The sequence below is a fragment of the Schistocerca nitens genome, chromosome 1 (genome assembly GCF_023898315.1).
Source record: "Schistocerca nitens isolate TAMUIC-IGC-003100 chromosome 1, iqSchNite1.1, whole genome shotgun sequence".
NCBI lineage: Eukaryota > Metazoa > Arthropoda > Insecta > Orthoptera > Acrididae > Schistocerca > Schistocerca nitens.
Genome location: NC_064614.1, coordinates 548,992,592 through 549,006,391, shown reverse-complemented (window position 1 = coordinate 549,006,391; position 13,800 = coordinate 548,992,592).

Sequence of the window (13,800 nt, the reverse complement as noted above, 5' to 3'; positions counted from 1 at the left end):
TAATAAAAATCAAGATATGATCGTCGGATTCGTGGGCCTAGAAAAAGCGTTCAACTATACGTAGCAAGATGCCAAACTCTGCATCACTTTTAAATTTTATCAAGATCTGCCTGAATGTTTATGTAGCTACACTCCTGGAAATGGAAAAAAGAACACATTGACACCGGTGTGTCAGACCCACCATACTTGCTCCGGACACTGCGAGAGGGCAGTACAAGCAATGATCACACGCACGGCACAGCGGACACACCAGGAACCGCGGTGTTGGCCGTCGAATGGCGCTAGCTGCGCAGCATTTGTGCACCGCCGCCGTCAGTGTCAGCCAGTTTGCCGTGGCATACGGAGCTCCATCGCAGTCTTTAACACTGGTAGCATGCCGCGACAGCGTGGACGTGAACCGTATGTGCAGTTGACGGACTTTGAGCGAGGGCGTATAGTGGGCATGCGGGAGGCCGGGTGGACGTACCGCCGAATTGCTCAACACGTGGGGCGTGAGGTCTCCACAGTACATCGATGTTGTCGCCAGTGGTCGGCGGAAGGTGCACGTGCCCGTCGACCTGGGACCGGACCGCAGCGACGCACGGATGCACGCCAAGACCGTAGGATCCTACGCAGTGCCGTAGGGGACCGCACCGCCACTTCCCAGCAAATTAGGGACACAGTTGCTCCTGGGGTATCGGCGAGGACCATTCGCAACTGTCTCCATGAAGCTGGGCTACGGTCCCGCACACCGTTAGGCCGTCTTCCGCTCACGCCCCAACATCGTGCAGCCCGCCTCCAGTGGTGTCGCGACAGGCGTGAATGGACGGACGAATGGAGACGTGTCGTCTTCAGCGATGAGAGTCGCTTCTGCCTTGGTGCCAATGATGGTCGTATGCGTGTTTGGCGCCGTGCAGGAGAGCGCCACAATCAGGACTGCATACGACCGAGGCACACAGGGCCAACACCTGGCATCATGGTGTGGGGAGCTATCTCCTACACTGGCCGTACACCACTGGTGATCGTCGAGGGGACACTGAATAGTGCACGGTACATCCAAACCGTCATCGAACCCATCGTTCTACCATTCCTAGACCGGCAAGGGAACTTGCTGTTCCAACAGGACAATGCACGTCCGCATGTATCCCGTGCCACCCAACGTGCTCTAGAAGGTGTAAGTCAACTACCCTGGCCAGCAAGATCTCCGGATCTGTCCCCCATTGAGCATGTTTGGGACTGGATGAAGCGTCGTCTCACGCGGTCTGCACGTCCAGCACGAAAGCTGGTGCAACTGAGGCGCCAGGTGGAAATGGCATGGCAAGCCGTTCCACAGGACTACATCCAGCATCTCTACAATCGTCTCCATGGGAGAATAGCAGCCTGCATTGCTGCGAAAGGTGGATATACACTGTACTAGTGCCGACATTGTGCATGCTCCGTTGCCTGTGTCTATGTGCCTGTGGTTCTGTCAGTGTGATCATGTGATGTATCTGACCCCAGGAATGTGTCAATAAAGTTTCCCCTTCCTGGGACAATGAATTCACGGTGTTCTTATTTCAATTTCCAGGAGTGTATTTTCATGTCATTTCATTAAAGGTAACCGCTGCATCTATAAAATGTCCGAGTTTACTATCAATGTTGTCTTCAGTATCATTAATCCACATGAACAGCAAGAGTCCCTAAACAGTTCCCTGCGGCACAGGTACAATTACTTTTACATCTCTCATGACTCGCCACCTAAAATAACATGCTTCGTCTTCCCTGCTAAGAAGCCCTCATTCCATTTACTGAAGGACTCAGTGTCTTTCTTATCCTGCAAAACTTAATTTGAAAGGACAGTGGTGTTTTATTGAATGGGAATAATACTGTTATCACGTGTAAAGAACTCGATACTATATGGACTTGAGTCGTAATAACAATGGTTTTATTCTTATATCCAAGAATAAGAATGGAGAATCTTTGTCATTTTTGTGTCACTTGTGATGTGTTCTTGTGCTTTCCTTTCTTGGTTCTATCTGTAAGGACATGTAGTCCATGTAAGTCTATTTACTGAACAATAAGTCGCGATAAAAAGGAATGTATTGTATTGTCCTCTTTCAGTTCAATCTTCATTTTAATCACAATGTTATATTTTAATAGCTTATCTCATGTAACATACGGCGAGTTTTTGCAATCAGAATTAGACAGCTTGACCGGGATCTATTCAGTCGCCATTGCGACCATCTCATTTCTTACTTACATACATTATCTAGAAACTGCTTGTTTTCAAATTCAAAATGGCTCTGAGCACTATGGGACTTAACAAATGGTTCAAATGGCTCTGAGCACTATAGGACTTAACTTCTGAGGTCATCAGTCCCCTAGAACTTAGAACTACTTAAACCTAACTAACCTAAGGACATCACTCACATCCATGCCCGAGGCAAGATTCGAACCTGCGACCGTACCGGTCGCGCGGCTGCAGACTGAAGCACCTAGAACCGCTTGGCCACACCGGCCGGCTTGAAATTCAAATGTATGTGAATTCCTAAGGGACCAAACTTCTGAGTTCATCAGTCCCTAGACTTACACACTATTTAAACTAACTTATGCTAAGAACAACACACACACACACCCATGCCCGTGGGAGGACTCGAACCTCCGGCGGGAGGAGCCGCGCAGCCCGTTTCATGGCGCCTCAAACCGCGTTGCCACTCCGCGTGGAAAGCTTGTTTTATATTGAAGAATTCCTACTTGCCAGTGCGAACAGAATTAGGCGCACATGTAATTGTAATTTTCAAGGTCGTTCAGTTTTTTTAACCAAGCCTGTTAGTTCAAAAGGCAATACTTCGTGTTCAAGTTACTAATTTACAGCGTGAGAGAAAGAAGCTATTTTGTCGTGAACAATTACAACGTGGTCTTCTCTCTCAGCGGTGTGATGCGTTTTTTATGTGTTCTGGAACCCGACTCTTTAATGATTCAGTCCAGTGTTGGAGATTATTCAGTCACAAGAATTTTTCGTAATTTATTCTCTCCTCAGATCGCATATAACGGGCGTTACATTACCCAATATGACGGTACTTTCCTGAATAGACGTTGGTGTGGTAGCGGCTCAAATAAGTAAAGAAATACAGTGTCTGCCTGATTGCTGTGATCCTTGGCTTTCGGGTTGTCACGTGAGATAAGCGAACATGCACTCCGTCGCTAATCACCTCATCGTCGATGTGACATTAAACCGTAATCTTTCTCCTTTCGTTCTGGAGACTCGTACATTTCCGCAGGTGGATCCCCTGGCAGCGGTGCGCCCGGAGGTCCCGTGGGAACCCCGGCGTCGTAAAGAGTCAGATAATCTCCGAGGGCCGGCCGTCCACCTGTACGGAGATTTACGGCGGTATCGGAAGCGCGTTTACGAGCGCCAGCGGGCGGTGGGCGGCGGGCGGCGGGCGGCTGCGAGCTGTCGCGCCGCCTGGCGCCGGCCCTCTACGTGGGCCCAGCCAGGGCACGAGCCAGCCCCGGGTCCCACTTGCTCATTCCGAGCGTCAGACTGGGCTGTCCTGTTAACTGCCCTCAATGAAATTTACGCCCGGTGAAATCTGAGCCCGGAGAAGGTCGAAGAAAGATCCAATAATCCCTTTGTCCGAGTTCAGCAGCTAGCCTGGCGGGTAGAAGAACTATTATGTACTGTACAGATGAAGAGTAGAAAAATGTTCAAATGTGTGTCAAATCTCATGGGACTTAACTGCTAAGGTCATCAGTCCCTAAGCATACACACTACTTGACCTAAATCATCCTAAGGACAAACACACACACACCCATGCCCGAGGGATGACTCGAACCTCCGCCGAGACCAGCCGAACAGTCCATGACTGCAGCGCCCAAGACCGCTCGGCTAATCCCGCACGGCGATGAAGAGAAGAGGACGTATTGCAATAAGGAATGTGAAATTTCTACACTCGGAAATCACGTGTAAAGGACTCGCATACTATTTGGACTTGAATCGTAATAAAAATGGTTTAGCCGGCTGCGGTGGTCTAGCGGTTCTAGGCGCTCAGTCCGGACCCGCGCGACCGCTACGGTCGCAGGTTCGAATCCTGCTTCGGGCATGGATGTGTGTGATGTCCTTAGGTTAGTTAGGTTTAAGTAGTTCTAAGTTCTAGGGGACTTATGACCACAGATGTTGAGTCCCATAGTGCTCAGAGCCATTTGAATTTGAACCAACAATGGTTTAATTCTTATCTCCAAGAATAAGAAGTGAGAATCTTTGTCATTTTTGTGTCAGTTGTTATGTATTCTTGTGCTTTTCTTTCTGGGTTCTATGTGTAAGGACAATTGGTCCATGTAAATCTATTTATTGAATAATAAGTCGCGATAAAAAGGAATGTATTGTATTGTCCTCTTTCATTTTAATCTTCATTTCAATTACAATGTTACAGTTTAATAGCTTATCTCATGAAACAAACGAGGAGTTTTTGTAATCAGAATTAGAAAGCTTGACCGCAATCTATTCAGCCCCCATTGCGACTATTCCTAAAATTTTTACTCATGAACGAATCTTCATAAATTACAATGGAAAATATAAATACCAAATTACAAACACGAAAGTTAAAAATGGCGTGTCCTCTATGCGACACGGTATATTTCAAAATAAATATAATGAGATATGGTACTTATCCATGGAACGGCATATGGTAAATGCACTTAAGATGCGCTGCCATACTAACTAGAAGGCCAGCAATGTGCATGTATACAGGGTAAGCCACGTAAGACGTAACACCCCTTTTAATTCCAGATATCGAAACGAACTTCTCGGCAAATGATAGTACACTAATAAAGAATCTTAACCATTGTATCGAGCGAGATACTGAAGCAACTATGATTTTTTTAAAATAGAATGATACACTTTTGCCGGCCGCGGTGGCCGAGCGGTTCTAGCCGCTTCAGTCCGGAACCGCGCGACTGCTACGGTCGCAAGTTCGAATCCTGCCTCGGGCATGGATGTGTGTGATGTCCTTAGCTTAGTTAGGTTTAAGTAGTTCTACGTTCTAGGGGACTGATGACCTCAGAAGTTAAGTCCCATAGTGCCAAGAGCTATTTTTTTGATAGACTTTTTAACAGCATCTGAAACGCTTCAAAAGAGTAATACTGTAATACTCGTCTAATGTTTATTAATTTTGAAGTTGAAAGTCTTCCCAAAAGTATCCTAGACATTTTATAAAGCTGAAAAGCAAGTCGGCTGTAAAGGTTATAGTGCTGAAACTTCCTGGCAGATTGAAACTGTGTGCCGGACCGAAACACGATATCAGGACCTTTGCCTTTCGCGGGAAAGTGCTCCATCAACGGAGCTGCACAAAACTCTCGACCAGTGCTCACAGCTTTATTTCCGCCAGTACCTCGTGTCCTACCTTCCAAACTTCACAGAAGCTCCCTCGGTCCGGCACACAGTTTCAATCTGCCAGGAAGTTCCATATCGCCAGACACTCCGCTGCGCAGTGAAAATCTCATTCTGGTTATAGTGTTGTAAATACATTCGTTGTACGAAGCCTTTCGACTGTTTACTTGTCTTCACTGCAGAACTAGCAGGAACTGTGTTCTCTATCGGCAGGTCATTTCGGCTTCATCATTACTTGCGTACAGACATGTGCATCAATGAGGTTAGACATGCTACTTTTATATGGCGAATATTGAACAAATGCTGTTGAAATGGTAACGGAAATCTGCCTGACGAAATTCTGCTTGTTTCCACAGAATCCTGGAAACTTGCACACATTTGAAGTAGCTTTCCAGAGCCCCATCTCATGCGCCAGAGCATCACTATACCATAGTTCCATATACAAAAACCGTAGCTCTGATCCTGTAACTGTGTCGTATATGAAATGAGGGTTAGCCGCGTCTCGCTGCATATACACTCCTGGAAATGGAAAAAAGAACACATTGACACCGGTGTGTCAGACCCACCATACTTGCTCCGGACACTGCGAGAGGGCTGTACAAGCAATGATCACACGCACGGCACAGCGGACACACCAGGAACCGCGGTGTTGGCCGTCGAATGGCGCTAGCTGCGCAGCATTTGTGCACCGCCGCCGTCAGTGTCAGCCAGTTTGCCGTGGCATACGGAGCTCCATCGCAGTCTTTAACACTGGTAGCATGCCGCGACAGCGTGGACGTGAACCGTATGTGCAGTTGACGGGCTTTGAGCGAGGGCGTATAGTGGGCATGCGGGAGGCCGCGTGGACGTACCGCCGAATTGCTCAACACGTGGGGCGTGAGGTCTCCACAGTACATCGATGTTGTCGCCAGTGGTCGGCGGAAGGTGCACGTGCCCGTCGACCTGGGACCGGACCGCAGCGACGCACGGATGCACGCCAAGACCGTAGGATCCTACGCAGTGCCGTAGGGGACCGCACCGCCACTTCCCAGCAAATTAGGGACACTGTTGCTCCTGGGGTATCGGCGAGGACCATTCGCAACCGTCTCCATGAAGCTGGGCTACGGTCCCGCACACCGTTAGGCCGTCTTCCGCTCACGCCCCAACATCGTGCAGCCCGCCTCCAGTGGTGTCGCGACAGGCGTGAATGGAGGGACGAATGGAGACGTGTCGTCTTCAGCGATGAGAGTCGCTTCTGCCTTGGTGCCAATGATGGTCGTATGCGTGTTTGGCGCCGTGCAGGTGAGCGCCACAATCAGGACTGCATACGACCGAGGCACACAGGGCCAACACCCGGCATCATGGTGTGGGGAGCGATCTCCTACACTGGCCGTACACCACTGGTGATCGTCGAGGGGACACTGAATAGTGCACGGTACATCCAAACCGTCATCGAACCCATCGTTCTACCATTCCTAGACCGGCAAGGGAACTTGCTGTTCCAACAGGACAATGCACGTCCGCATGTATCCCGTGCCACCCAACGTGCTCTAGAAGGTGTAAGTCAACTACCCTGGCCAGCAATATCTCCGGATCTGTCCCCCATTGAGCATGTTTGGGACTGGATGAAGCGTCGTCTCACGCGGTCTGCACGTCCAGCACGAACGCTGGTCCAACTGAGGCGCCAGGTGGAAATGGCATGGCAAGCCGTTCCACAGGACTACATCCAGCATCTCTACGATTGTCTCCATGGGAGAATAGCAGCCTGCATTGCTGCGAAAGGTGGATATACACTGTACTAGTGCCGACATTGTGCATGCTCTGTTGCCTGTGTCTATGTGCCTGTGGTTCTGTCAGTGTGATCATGTGATGTATCTGACCCCAGGAATGTGTCAATAAAGTTTCCCCTTCCTGGGACAATGAATTCACGGTGTTCTTATTTCAATTTCCAGGAGTGTAACTACGGAGCCTGCCATGAGAGCTCTGTTTGGCGCAATGGCCGACCCTGCCCGCTCTGCTTTTCAATTTTAATGCATTTCTCGGACTCTTTTGCGAAAGGTTCCAACGTCAATACTAACAAGCGCTATATGGCTTATCCAAATGGCGACAGTCCATACCCTGGCGTTTTCTTTTAGGCTGTACTGGTGGAACTAACTTCCATTGTCTGTCAACACTCATCAAAAGTACCTCTCTTCTCACAGATTCTGAACAAGACTTTGGGTGATAGTTTTTCTCTGACATGTTTCTCGTCAAGAAATGTGGGACTCGAGGGTTTTATATTATCAAAGCTTTGAACGATTTTTTACACAACGTTTACAGGAATTGTGGTATCAGTTTCATTCACAGTGAGAATTTTACCTTCTCTAATGAACTCCCTAGCTGCGTACTGTGGAAGGAGCTCCACAGGGACCGCTTCGAGCCTAATCATAATTAGCATGTTCGCATCTCTGACCACGATTGGTACCCCTGCACACAGCTCCAGTTCCTAACTAATGTCTGACGCGAATTTCAGCACCAGGGGTTTCCTCTTTAACAGGAATTCAGTGACAGCAGGCTACCGAAATGAAACATTTTGTCAACAGATCCTATACTCACATGATACAAGTCAATGACACAGTTTCATTGCATTTTTGAAACTACAGTTTTAACAAAGAGTTGCTCGCAACTGCCAGTGTACATTCTTATACACGGAGATGACAAAAGTCATGGGATAGTGGTATACACACATACAGATGGCAGTAATATCGCGTTCACAAGACATAAAATGGCAGTGCATTGGCGCAGCTGTCATTTGTACTCCGGTGACTTCTGTAGAAAGGTCGTACCTGCTCATGACCAGCCCATATATCCTCGCTCGATTCCTTTCCCCACGCTTCTCCAGCTCTCCAATGACTTCCTTTTGTTATAATGGACGAAAATACACTCGGTAGTACAACGATAGGTTTTTTTTTTACTTTGCATCTGGAAGAGACCGAGTGGATACTGTAACACGGAAAGTATAAGCTCACATAACATAGATACGAAGAATTACTTAACTTTGTGTAATCTAATTCCACAGGAATGTCAGGAGTAGTTACAAATGTCTCTAAATATTAACGTTTCAATTGATACGAAATACAGGTCTCTCACTTAGAGTACACTTAATGTCTAATTCTGCATAATAAGATGCAGTTGCAGTTGGCCTACTAGATGTCATTTTAGTCCGTAATCGTGGACTGGGGCTGAGAGGTCCCTGTTCGGGCGTGAGTAGAAGAGAGGTTGTGGCGGCTCAGCAAACCATTCCAGCCAGCATATTTAACATCGAATGTCTCTGTACTGTTAATTTCTACTTAAAGAGCGGCAACAACCGATGCATGAATTTTCATCACGTGCAAATCTACAAAATGCACTATAGCTGGTAATGTCTGAATTGCTGCGAAGTTCTTGCTGTAGACAGATGTAAACTAAGTTGCGTAGACGCATCAGTATCGTGATACCGGTGCTGTAGTGGAACATTAGCTACTTGTGAAAATATTGGACCTGCAGTTCAGTTTCCAGTTGTTCAGTACACTCACACTGTGAAACAGTTCTGTAGAGAGTTGAATAGCATGCATGCATGGCCTAAGGAACAGGCACTGCGGAGACTGCAGCCGTTATGGAATACATTACATGTAGAATAAGGACAATCATCAGCTGCAGAATCGGATGACGACCATGAAAATTTGTGCCGGACCGAACCGCGATTACCCGCTTATCGCGAGCGGTCGCCTTACCATGTGGCTATCCGTTCGATATGTCGTCAACCATGCTTCTACAACCTGTAATAGTACATCTACACACATCGAAAAATGTTTTGCATCACTTCGGTTCGGAGAGTTCCGGAACCTGTACAGAAAATTGGAATAGAGATCAACATAATTTCCACCCTTTTTGTTGCTCATGAAGACCACACATTGCATGTTGTACCACCATACAGCGAGACCTTCAGAGGTCGTGATCCAGACTGCTGTACACACCGGTACCTCTAATACACAGTAGCACCTCCTCCTGCATTGATTCATGCCTGTATTTGTCGTGGCATACTATCCGCAAGTTCATCAATGCACTGTTGGTCCAGGTTGTCCCACTCCTCAACGACGATTCGACGTAGATCCCACAGAGTGGTTGGTGGGTCACGTCGTCCGTAAACAGCCCTTTTCAATCTATCCCAGGCATGTTCGATAGGGTTCATGTCTGGAGAAGATGCTGGCCACTCTAGTCGACCGATGTCGTTATCCTGAAGAAAGTCATTCGTAAGATGTGCACGATGGGGGCGCGAATTGTCGTCCACGAAGACTGGCTGCCGATATGGTTGCACTATCGATCGGAGGATGGAATCCACGTATCGTACAGCCGTTACGGCGCCTTCCATGACCACCAGCGGCGTACGTCGGCCCCACATAATGCCACCCCAAAACAGCAGGGAGCTTCCACCTTGCTGCACTCGCTGGACAGTGTGTCTGGCCGGGTTGTCTCCAAACACGTCTCCGACGATTGTCTGGTTGAAGGCATATGCTACACTCATCGGTGAAGAGAACGTGATGTCAATCCTGAGCGGTCCATTCGGCATGTTGTTGGGCCCATCTGTACCGCGCTACATGACGTCGTGGTTGCAAAGAGGGACCTAGCCATGGCCGTAGGGAGTGAAGTTGTGCACAGTTTGAGTCGTAACACGACATCCTGTGACTGCACGAAAAGCATTATTCAACATGGTGACGTTGCTGTCAGGGTTCCTCCTAGCCATAAACCGTAGGTAGCGGTCATCCACTGCAGTAGTAGCCTTTGGGCGGCCTGAGCGAGGCACGTCATCGACAGTTCCTGTCTCTTTGTATCTCCTCCATGTCCGAACAACATCGCTTTGGATCACTCCGAGACGCCTGGACACTTCCCTTGTTGAGAGCCCTTCCTGGCGCAAAGTAACAATGCGGACGCAATTGAACTGCGGCATTGACCGTCTAGGCATGGTTGAACTACAGACAACACGAGCCATGTATCTCCTTCCTGGTGGAATGACTGGAACTGATCGGCTGTCGGACCCCCTCCGTCTAATAGGCGCTGCTCATGCATGGTTGTTTACATCTTTGAGCGGGTTTAGTGACATCTCTGAACAGTGGAAGGGACCTTGTCTGTGATACAATATCCACAGTCAACGTCTGTCTTCAGGAGTTCTGCGAACCGGGGTGATGCAAAACATTTTTTGATTTGTATATTATGTATATTCCCGCACAGGCAAGGCATATGGAAGTTTTGGTCTGCCCGGTGTGGACGATGTGGCCTATTCTACACCGTATTTTAGATCTATGTGACGATGCTGTGCTGAGTATATTTATATGTTTTGACGATGCCATTACGGCCTTATCACTTTAAGACATGGTATAGAAAAGATCTGATGTTGGATTACTGACTGAAACCGCTCATTGTCAAAAGAATTGATATTGTGGTCAAAGACTGGAATAAAAAACATTTGACAGTATTGGATCACTGTTCATATACGCGACTATGTCGCAGCTGGTGAATAAATGTAATATATTTTGTAAAGTAGCGTTCAGTTCCCAATTCGTTTCAAAAGAAATTTAAGAAATTGCAGTTCCACTCTCTTTTAAGTATTCGTGGAAATACTGAGATCGCCGCGCGGGATTAGCCGACCGGTCTTGAGCACTGATGTCATGGACTGTGCGGCTGATCCCGGCGGAGGTTCGAGTCTTCCCTCGGGCATGGGTGTGTGTGTTTGTCCTTAGGATAATTTAGGTTAAGTAGTGTGTAAGCTTTGGGACTTATGACCTTAGCAGTTAAGTTCCATAAGATAAAAAAAAAAATACTGAGATCAACTGCGACTACTGCTGGACATAGCATTTCATTTTCCATAGCAGCACTCTCCGACACAGTGGCGTTCGTAATGCTGGTTGACATTGCTTGGCAAATAGCTCGTGTGTGGAGGGGTTGGCTAGCGACCGATCCTGCGATTCGTCGCAGGTTTGTGGGTGCGTTTAGCTGCGCACCACTCTAAGAAGATCTACAAATGGGATCCCAGAGTAATATAGGCAGCACTGGCTGATAAATCCGAAGACTGTCATTAGGGACCTATTAGGCAAGTTGCCCATTATCAAGATGGAGAGAAAATCCCTAAAAGAAAGCTTCCACTTCGGCTCACGAACTGATTCGACCGTCAGGTTCCCAGTTCCCCGATGCTTCAGATGAAAGACGTACCATTTCATCATTAGACAATTTAGGACATAGTGCAGCGCAGACTAAGCTCATAAAGTTACGATATTATTTATGTAGATAATCAGCTACATTGACAATTTATCAGGTGCCCCACTTGAGTCTCGTGAAGTGTTACTTTCTCTATGACAGTTGCCTTTGATCTAGGTTCATTGCTTCCAGTAGATTATGGTCACTTGTTTCTTTCCCAGACATACCAGTCTTGGCGGTCAAAACGTCCGCTTCCTTTGCTGAAGTGCCTTCCTAGTCGGGATTTCAGTAATATTTCCTTTCCGTCAGTAAGCTTGCACCATCAATTGAAATGATCAGAAATAAATATGCAGGGTGGTCAGAAAATGTCTGAAACGCTTGTCGTGGTGTTGTAGGGCAGATTGCACTGAGACATAAATGTTAAGAAAAAAATGCGATACGTTGCGCCATTTCAGAGTTATTTAGCATTGAAGTTAGCCAATAAGGTCGCTGCGCGGCGAATTCAAGTTTGTGCTAAGCTAACAAAGCACTCGTTGGGTAACACCGCCCCTGGCAGGCCGCTTGAATGTGAGCGCGCGACGCCCCGATTGGCTACATTCACTGCTTAATAACTCGGAAACGGTGCAACGTTTCGCATTTTTTCTTAACATTTATGTCACGGTGCAACCTGCCCTGCAACACCCCTACGAGCGTTTCGGACATTTTCCGACCATATATCTATGGTATCATCTTTCTCCTTCATTCTTCTTTCCTAAGTGTTCCGTAAGTCAATCGTTAAAAAGGAACCATTATAGAATCACTTCGTTATCCATCTGTCTGTTTGTCCGTTAAGGTCCCTTTTTCTCAGGAAATGGTATAGGTGTCAAGTTGAAACTTATGTTAACTGCTAAGGTCTACTGTCCCTTGGCTGTGTGAAAAATAAAGCTTCTAAATAAATTCACTCAAAAGATAAGGGCATTTATGTCAAATATTTTGATACTCGCAAACTTACTCATCAAAACCTATAGATGAACCATCCATATACTTAATTGTTTGTGTGGAACCCTCAGAGCCCGAATCCTACCCGCACTTGTTCAGCTTCTTTTACTTACTATTATTTTTTATGTTTCATCGTCTGCTTCCATCCGCCACGTCATTGCCTTTTCTTGCAAGCCTGTAGCCGTCTGATAAACTTAACAGCCAGAGTTTTTAACGGTTTGTCTACGTTTTTCAGGTATGCATTAATAGCGCAAATTGTTTAGATACTCGATAAGTCTTACATTGTGGGTGCAATACTGTAGGACAGTGAATGACGCTACACTAGTTTCCACAATTCACCACTAGCAGAAATACCGCACACACGACAACGCATGATGCTGTTGTGGATGGCTGTTCGCAGTATCATGAGTGAATGCCTTCTCGCTAAGCTGACCACATACCTGCTACGTTTTGGGTAGGAGGACGACGAGCAGCCTCCAAAGCACACCACAAGCACGCTCTATGGCCTGTGGTATTCATTCTGGAAGACCCAACTGGCCTCTTTGTGTATTCATCTGTTTTTATTAGATTTATTATTTTGTTTATATTTATTTATTTTTTTATTATTTCATATTCGTCCGCGACATGTAACTCCTGTTTACGCGACCATTGCCATCTCGTGCGATGCAATCGCTACCTACTACGGTGGTGTAAGGACTTACATAAGCACCAAGTATGTCACCGCTATAGATCTGCGCACACGGAAGACGAGAATGTCAATGCGTCAGTCTGAAGATATCCCATTCCGTCACAGACAATATTTGGTCGCATAGCGTCCATCATGTCACGAATGGTTGTTGGATGGTGTAAATGGTCCGCCTTTTTCGTTGATATCTTGCTAATTGCTGTAATCGCACTATTTCACTCCCATTTACGGAGCTTGTTAGCACTTGATGTTAGGTTGGCGCCATTACAATGTATTGTATTGTAGTAATCGGTGCTGCTTGCTGGATCGCTGCTGTGTCTCGATGCTGATGCTGGCTCTAAATCTGGTTGTCTAGGGTTAAAAAACATGAGGTCCCGTGTTTTTCATGTGCTTTTGATGATAAAGAACAAACGAAACCAACACATATGTAAACATCAAATATTTATTACTTTGGTGGCCATCTTAATTCCACTGTCCACCAAAGACCATAACACAACACAAAGTAGTACTTTCTTTACATGTTCTTTGCATTGTTTTTCCATCCCAAACAATAACATAGAAACACACCTCACCAAAGTGACATTTCGACTGCCCCCGACTG